This window comes from Solanum verrucosum, unplaced genomic scaffold (assembly GCF_900185275.1).
Source record: "Solanum verrucosum unplaced genomic scaffold, falcon-dt-bn FXZP01000040.1, whole genome shotgun sequence".
NCBI lineage: Eukaryota > Viridiplantae > Streptophyta > Magnoliopsida > Solanales > Solanaceae > Solanum > Solanum verrucosum.
In genome coordinates this window covers 66,813-75,933 of record NW_026020323.1, presented here as the reverse complement: position 1 = coordinate 75,933, position 9,121 = coordinate 66,813, and the positions used below count along the sequence as shown (strand labels likewise).

General features: G+C 33.1%; 1 pseudogene; it reads left to right on the top strand.

Moving 5' to 3' along the window:
- The first annotated feature begins 482 nt into the window (after positions 1–482).
- On the top strand, positions 483–8,147 carry LOC125835614 (zinc finger protein CONSTANS-LIKE 10-like; annotated as a pseudogene).
- The last annotated feature ends 974 nt before the right edge of the window (positions 8,148–9,121 follow it).

Here is a 9,121-nt window from a genome sequence, read left to right as displayed (position 1 = left end):
CCCCGTTGGTTTTTCTACAACAACGGGAGCAGATCGTTATAGTCACAAACTTTCGGCAAAGTCACAACCCTTCATTTTCTATTCACACATTTAAAACCCAACAATCATGTTTCAAAAAAAACTTTAAAAATATTGTAATACTTTCTATGTATCTTTATCTTTTATATAAGATTATAAAATTTATTTTCTTTTTTAATTTTCTTAAATTACTTGTCAAATTAAAATAAAATAAACAAATTAAATTGAAGGAAGTAATAAATCAAAAAAGAGAAAATAGTAATGAGAATCCCCTGGGGTTGTGGGCTAATATTTCCTTTGAAGAAAGTGACAGGATCCCACATTACAACCTTCTTCTCTCTCCTGCACTTTTTGACAACTCACTATATTTAATTAATATCAGCATTCAGCAACTTCACAATTCTTATAGAAATATATATACAAACCTCCAAAACCAGCACTCTAAAAACAGAGATAGAGAGAGAGATTGGACTGGAAAGGTCTCAACTTTATCAAGTTTTAGTGTTTATGGGAGCTGCAAAATAAAGGGATTTATCTATTTGTATACTTGGTTTCTTGTGTACTGTGTAGATTCTTTTCTGCCACCTCTTCAGTTAATTTAGGTAAAAAGTTAGTTACTTTCTTTGTTTTTAACCTTTGAAATGAAATGGGGTTGCTCTGTTTCTCTTCTTTCATCATCTGTTTTTTGTGGATTCCTCATAATTAGGAAAATATTTACTGTTCATGTTAGAATTTTGCTGTTTATCAGTTGTAAAATTATGCTTTGAACTTTTTTTTCTTCTTTTAATGCAATTTTTTTTATCTTTGTTTGCAGCTTGAGGTTTAATTCTCTGACTAAGCTATTGTGTAATTGATTTGATTCTGTTTTGTTTGTTTAAATTCTCTCTTTTTTTGATTAGCTTGCCGGAAATGTTCTATTAATTTCTTCTAGTTTTGGTTTATCAAGTTCCCAAACTATTTAGTAATGATAAACTAAAATAAATAATTTTGATTGTAGATAATGATGCTTAAAAATAGACCAATGTGGCTTTGTGAAAAATTCTCAGCTTTTTGTTTTTAGAATCTTCATTCCCTATTTATTTGGAGCACCTTTTCCCATTTTTGATTGACATCTTTTATTCCTTGCCTTTTCCTTTTTAAGTGCCACTGTGTGTATTATTTCAAAATAGAATTTTGTTTTTTCTATGATCTAAGTTTAGTTCTTGAGGTATGTGATAATTTTTATTTTATTTTTTTTGTTTAGATTAGGCATATCGAGAATTCGAGATATGAAGGATAGGTTTGTATTTTGTTTCAATTTGCTTCTCTTTTTTGGTGTCACCTTTAATGATGCAGATTCTTTTTCCTTGTAACAGTTAGTTGCACAAATTCATTTCTGCTTTGGGGAGAGCAATTTCTATTGCTCAGAAGTTTTAGCTATAAGTTTCTACCGGAGACCTGAATACTTGTACACTATTTTTCATCTTAGAAAAAACTAGGAGAAGAAGGTAATGGGTTATATATGTGAATATTGTGGGGAGCAACGATCAATTGTCTATTGCAGGTCTGATTCAGCTTGCTTGTGTTTGTCGTGTGATCGAAATATCCATTCTGCAAATGCCCTGTCACAACGTCATTCCAGAACACTTGTATGTGAAAGATGTAATTCCCAACCAGTTATTTTCAGATGTGTCGTGGAGAGGGTCTCTCTATGCCAGAATTGCGATTGGATGGCTCATGCTAGTTCTAGTACATGTTCAACACATAAGAGACAAGCACTTAGTTGTTATACAGGGTGTCCTTCTGCGGTGGAGCTTTCTACTATCTGGCCATTTCTTCTAAGTGACCCTTCAGTTCGTGATTCGACTTGTGAGCAAGGGATGGGTTCAATGAGCATAACTGATTGCCAACCTGGGGATAGCCAACATCCTCAAGTAAAGGAAAAATCTCAAGACATGTCTTCTGCACTTGATGAAGCAAATGATTTGCATAATCTAGTCAAGTCTGCCCCTTTTATGGGATCGTCTATGCCTAGTCTTGATAACGAGATTCACAATGTTGAACTTCTTGTTGGATCCACAAATTTAACTTGGTCTAAGGTAATCTAAGTTCTTAGATATGCATTTTGTTCACAAATGAAGCAATATAGATATATCGCTGAAATTTCATTTCTAATTTTTCTCACCCAAATGTATTATTATCATGTTCTGTAATGTATAGCACTTACTACCAATGAGTAAGTCACTGTTCTTCTTACTCTTTTGTTGCTGGTGTTGAAGCTAAGGTTGTCTTGCTCCTCATTTTTCCTCAGGATGTACCAGGAGACTCGATTTTGGATTTTTCAGTGCCATAAATCCCTTTTTTTAATCATACTAAATAGGAGATTAGCGGAGTTCTAAGAGGTTCAGATACCAAAGCATATAGATACAATTTACTCCCTTTATCCCATTTTTTGTGATGCACTTTCCTTTTACATACACTCTACCCTCCTCATACCCCACGCCCACGTGTAGGATTTTACTGGGTATATTGTTGTACTTTCTTTTTAGTCTAATCCAAGAAGAATTATTCCTTTATATATAGTAGAAAGAATTTGACTTTAAACCTTTCATTTTATCCTTAGTGAGACGATTTGTTGCCACACTAATATCTATAGCTTGTTTTAGACTATAAATTTCAAAAGTATGTCTTTCTTTGTTAAATTTCGTGGCTAGTCAAACAACATCATGTAAAATGGGACGGAGGGTGTATAGTATTTGATATTTTTATCTGTCTTCAGACAACGATTCCACATTTTAATTTAGCATTGAAATGTTATTACATGTTGCATCCCCATAAATTGGTGAAGGATGATTTTGTTCTTCCATGAATTCTCTAGATTTGTTAACCCTCTATATCTTGTTGATTTCATAACTAACTGAGAAGGTTATAGTTGTGAAGAATTTGCACCTCAAATTTAGTGCATTCCTCTCTCGAGAACATGTTTTTTCCTGTTTCATTTGATATTTGCCATCTAGAACTATTCCCGCTGATGATAACTTCTTTTATTTGAATATTCCTATTTAACGATAGCTTCTAGGAATTGTTTCTTACATTTTTTTTGTTCCCTTGATAGTTGATATATCATTTTTCAGATCAAGCAACTTTAGCATATATTGCTTATGTTTTCACTTCCAACGTATTTGGGGGGGGGGGGGGGGGGATAGGAGGGTTGGCTAGTAGAGATTGAATTCTTCTCAAAAAGATTTCTTTTATCTGGTTCAAGTATGGATGTTTCTTTTTTTCTCACTTGTTGAGAGTTTTCTTTACGTCATTTTTGTATATACATTCAGGTGAGAAATTCTGGCACAAAAGGCTACGATGATCCTTTTTATGATGATTTCAATATGGATGAAGTGGACTTAAGTATTGAAAATTATGAAGAGCTATTTGGTGTTTCTATTGATAATCGTGATCGACTGTTTAAGAATGAAGACATTGATGACTTCTTTGGGACGAAGGACATGTCAACTGCTGAGTCTAGCTTCCAGGGTGTCAATGTTGTCGAGGTGGTTCATACTTTATAGCATTACTGCATTCGGCTAACATTATCTGCTTTTGTTTATTCATCATTCATCAACCCCCAAATAACTTTGCGGACTATTAGTTCTTTGAAAAATGAGGAAAGCCATCACAAGTGTTTTCAAAAATATTTTTTGAGGTGAGTTCCGGGCGAGTCTCGGGATGAGGCATACTAAAAATGCTCCAGGGCGCAAATTGAAGATGTAGATTCATAGGGCGTAAGCCCTAGAATTTGAAGCGTAAGCTCCAAGCATAAAAATGTAAGCCCTGTGTGTAAAAATGTACGCCCTATGCGTTAATTTTGTTTTTTGGTTTTTGAACCTTTTTTGTTTAAATTATATTTTTTATAATTGGTATTATGATATTTCTCAATAATTGTAATACTTTTTTTCTTCATTATTGTTTATTAATACCTTTCTCAAATAAAAATCATAATATTTTTTTCTATATATTATAGGTTATTTATTAAAATTTATTTGTAAAATAATTGAAAGTTTTACTTTTGCTATTTTCTTAGTAATAAAATTATAAATTGAATATATATGAGACTACTCCCCGTAGATCCATAAGACTTACGCTTCGTGTCTCGAGGCTTACGTCTCGCCCTGTACTGCATAAAACGTCTTGTCTCACGCCCCCGCCTTTAAAAACACTAACCATCATTATTACTATTAATTTGTCCAAATTCAAACAAAATTGTATGTTCTTGATGTTTTCCTTACCTTTAGTTATGAACGAGATAGTGCATCCACCCTTTTACTTGTTGAAGCATGATTTTGTTTTTATATTTTTGATAAGTCAGAGATGCTCATCAAATGAATGTAATGTTCTTCTATGGTATTTTCTGACGCCTTCCCAGTGTCCTTTTCTCTAAACTTGATTCTAATTTTCGAAATTCTATTATTCCCCTAAATTTGTTAGTCTCCTTTTAAGTTGCTTTAATATGGATTTTCAGTCCAGTCTTAATATGGAGAAGCATCAAATTTTATCTGCTTCAAGAAATAGGTTGGTGTGAGAATTTTTGTCTTTTTCAATGTTGCAATATTCTTTTAGCAGGGTCTAGTTACCTTGAAATAGAATAGACATGTTTGATGCTTACTGAATGCTTCATAGAGATTTCGGAGTAGGTTTCTAGTTTGATATTCTTATTTCGGTGAAGTTACAAATCATAAGAACTCTAGAAATTTTGATTGAATCATGATTACAAAGAAGAATAAACACCGAATAAGTAAAATTTCTAATAGCTGATTTTTAACAACTCTAAAGGAGTAAAGCATAACATGCAACACAATATTTACGTAAATTATATATTGTGGGTTGGCAAACTTAGACATGCTAAATCTTAGTTGGAAAAGTAAAAAACATACACACAAATAAAGATAGAATTAGATAGATCCTTTTGAGTTTTTATTTCCTACTCCTACATCTGCCATTTGTTACTTAATGAGGTATTTGCAACATAAAATGAATCATCCAACTGGACCCATGTGATTTTCGGAGATCGCTAGTACCATTACAAATGATGGAGGGATCTTTTCAATTCCATAGCCATTGCTGAACTATCTAATGCATGTGGATATGTTATTGCCTCAGAAAACCTAGTAGATATAACAATGGTATAACAGATGAATAGCATCAGACTGGTTTCTGTAAATGTTAATATTGCAGATCTATGATTGCTACCAGTAAAAATATCATCTGGTTAAAATGCTCGAAAGTAGATTATGTTGTATAAGCAATGATGTTACCTCCTACAAATTGATGATTGATGGTTCAGAAGCTGATTTCAGGTTTTGAGGGTTGAATGTATTTATCTAGTGTAACTATGTATTATGACAAGACATTTTTACATAATACCAATCTGTTGGACCTTTCATTATGGTAGGTTAACAGTTTTGTAGGTCGACACATAGACAATTTGATTCATGCGCTTTGATCTTGCAAAGTTTGTATCACATTTTTCTTTTCTTTTTACTGTAACTAAGAATATCAAATACATGACACAAGTCCATCTTTTGAAATTTTTGTTAAACAAATTTATTAGCATATTTTAAGTAGTTAATTTTCTAAATGTTGTAATTGGTCTTGGCTGGTGCACTTTGTATGCAAAGACACTCTTATGTTGTTTATACAAACTCTTGCCCCTGCATTCCACCTCCTTTCAGAGATGGAATTTATTATCTTGGATATGAGTTGATAGAATATACTTGCATAAATATTTTGAGACATCATACAACTTGTGAACTGTGAAATATCTTTTTTTGTTTATATCCTTGTTTATAAACATGTTTGTATATGTATGCGTGTGTATGTGTATGTTTGCTTGTATATATAAAAATATATACTGGCTGGGGTAGGGTGGGTAGGGGTTGAAAGCTAACTTATCAAACAATAGAAAAATTCACTACTTTTTAAAGGTTCATTGAAATGATTCATATGTACAGGAACATCTTAAGTCTGTTAACTTTGGGTCTTTGATAGAATATAATTATCTCAAACCTGATGTCAAATAAGATTGTCTGTTTTACATGATTATAATTTATTATCGTGGATAAGAGTTGATATCCTTGTTTATACACATGTCTATGTTTATGTGTGCTTGTGTAGATGTATGTTTTGCTTGTACATTTACATATATACTGGCTGAGACAGGGTGGGTTGGGGTTGGAAGCAATAGTAAGTTCACTACTCTTTAAAGGATTCATATGTACAGGAACATCTTAAATCAGTTAACTTTGGATCTTTGATATGTGTCAAATCAGTTATCTCAAATCTAATATCTACTAAGATTGTCTTCTTGAGATGATTATAATAGTTTCCACTTTCATGATTGGGTGTTGAACTGACTAAATATATGTTCACATGCAATCATGATTTTTCTCTAGGAGAGTAACTGATTCTTAATCGATTTCTGACATGTTATTTGTAAGCTTCCAAGTGATTACCAAAGCTGACAGTGACAGAAATTTTGTGGCACATCAATCTTATTTTAGTCTTCAGATGTTCGAAAAATATTTCTCTCTTCTCAGTTAAAGTGAGTTTGAATATGATTACTAGTCTTTTCCTTGTTTTTTTAAAAATTTCCATGTATGCTATAGTTGGTATCAATTAATTATGGCACACCAAGCTTGTCTAGGTCTGCTCATGTTTGATATTTATGTGGAGTATGAAGATATTAACTTTTAGGTTCACATTGATATTTACACGAGAGTATCAAATAGTTAACTTCTAGTTTCACATTAAGTTATCCATCATGAACATAATCAATTAGTCAGGGCTTTCTTAAAAGTTAAAAGGATCAACTTCCTAAGCAGAGATATCCGCATGTTAATTTTTTTGTATGAAATATTTTCTAGCTTTATGTTCAGATCGACAGAGACATCAATTTTTAGGGCATTCTTAGAGTTAAATCAACTTCTTGACAGTGATATTCACTTTTGCATTTTTCATCTAAACTTCATTAAGTGGCTCTGTTATGTCCTAATGTTGTCTGGATTGCTGTTCTATAGAAAGTTTTGAGTGTGATTCTAATTAATTGTGACAAGTGCCTTTAAAACATAGCTATTTCATTTCTTTATTGCTGGATGATATCCTTCTTGTTTGCCGATGGTATAAACTGTTTTGTTCGGCTCTTAAGGTCTAATAAAATATACCAAAAATGAATAAGTGGGATTTCATATATTTCAGAATATCAATTCTTTCTTTATAACTCTGCATGACCTCTCTTCTTGTGAGCGTTTTATATCTGTGTGATTGTTTTCTTGTCTTCTATTACTACATATTCTAGTTTGATTATACTTTGTCTTTTATGGTGAAAGTCTAGGTTATCGTAGATAATGGAAAAGCTCCTGCATAAGAGAGGTATACAAAAAAGTAGAGAATCTGTGGGATATTATGGTGAAAGTTTATGTAATTGCTTCAAAGCATGGATGAACACAAATATATCTTTGTTTACCAGGGGTTAGCAGTGGAAAAGGTAAACACAGTGAAGTCAGTTTGTAGCAATGCAGCATCGACAAAATCAATGATGAGTTGTAAGACAGAACCTCCTACCTTTTGCTTTGCAATGCAACAATCCAGTTTCTCATTTTCAAACCTCACGGGAGAGAGCAATGCTGGAGATTATCAAGACTGTGGAGCCTCCTCAATGCTTAGCATGGGAGAGCCATCCTGGCGTCCGCCATGTCCTGAAAGTTCAATGCCATCAACTAGCAGGAGTGATGCTGTATTGCGCTACAAGGAAAAGAAGAAGACACGTCAGTAAGTTTTCTTTTATAAGCACATAAAAAAAGGGCTAGTTAGTGATTCTGCACTCCATGATTTGATACACTTATGTTAGAGTTATCTTGGCCATGTAGCCTATGTAGACCATGGTTCAAGTAGATTTCTTGAGTTGTAGGCTTTGTACTTGTTCTCTTTTCACCTTTTTCTTATTTTTTTATTACTTTACTTTTTATAGATTTGACAAACGAGTGAGATATGTTTCTCGCAAGGCAAGAGCAGAAGTAAGAAGACGTGTGAAATGACGATTTGTCAAGGATGGTGATGCTTATGACTATGATCCACTGCACCAAACCAGAAGCTATTGAGCGTAAAACATTTCCTCGTACACATTAGGAGAGAAGCAATCCGTTTAAATAGAGACAATTGGTTGAGGTTTCAAGCAAATGAATGGTATCTATTGTTGCAGTGACAAAGAGTAGGTTGTTTCTCAGTGAATACAATGTCTCCAATCATTTAAAGCTTGATCTAGAACGCAGAGTGACAAATAGATGTGCCCTCCTTATGTCAATCAAATTAAGAGTGCTGCAGAGAAAGAACTTGGTCATCTGTAGACAACACGATGGGCGTTCTCTCCAGAAATCAATCAACATTTGCTTTCTCAATTGTATTTATGTTGCATATCGACAACACTGGGTTTCGTCTAGCTTGCTTCTGGTGTTACACAACTCTTACTAGGTGGATTTAACACTATTTAAGTCCCCATACAAATTCACCTGCCCTTACTGTTATGTATATTATAGGCAGTGTTTACAAGTTAAGAAATAAAATGAGCAACACATTCTAAGTATTTATCTGTCCTTTATGTTTAAGGATTGAGATTCCTTGTCTACTATGTATATTATGGCCACTTTGTACAGATGACAGATGCACCTTAGTTTGTAATTTTTTCATTTATTGTCCTATAAAATGTGTTAAGCATATGATAGAAAACATTATTCTGAACATCACAGCTTGTTTCTCAATTTTTCACTACAGTTGAAATTTTTAAAGAGTTTAAAGTCTCTTTTCAAGAACTTTTAATCAAAGAAATGCATAAGGAGGGAAAAAAGGTAGATGCAATATATCATCTTGTTGTGTAGTTGGCCCCTGAAATTGCTGTAGAACTTGCAAATTGGCTACGGGTGGGCATAGTACGGTAGATATTGAAGTACCATATCGAAATTGAAATATTTGATACTGTGGTTTTGATATTACGATATATGGTATGGTATTGGAATGCATTAAATTTTTTTAGTACTGGCACGGTATTCGATATTTATAAAGAAAAAAAATATTGAAA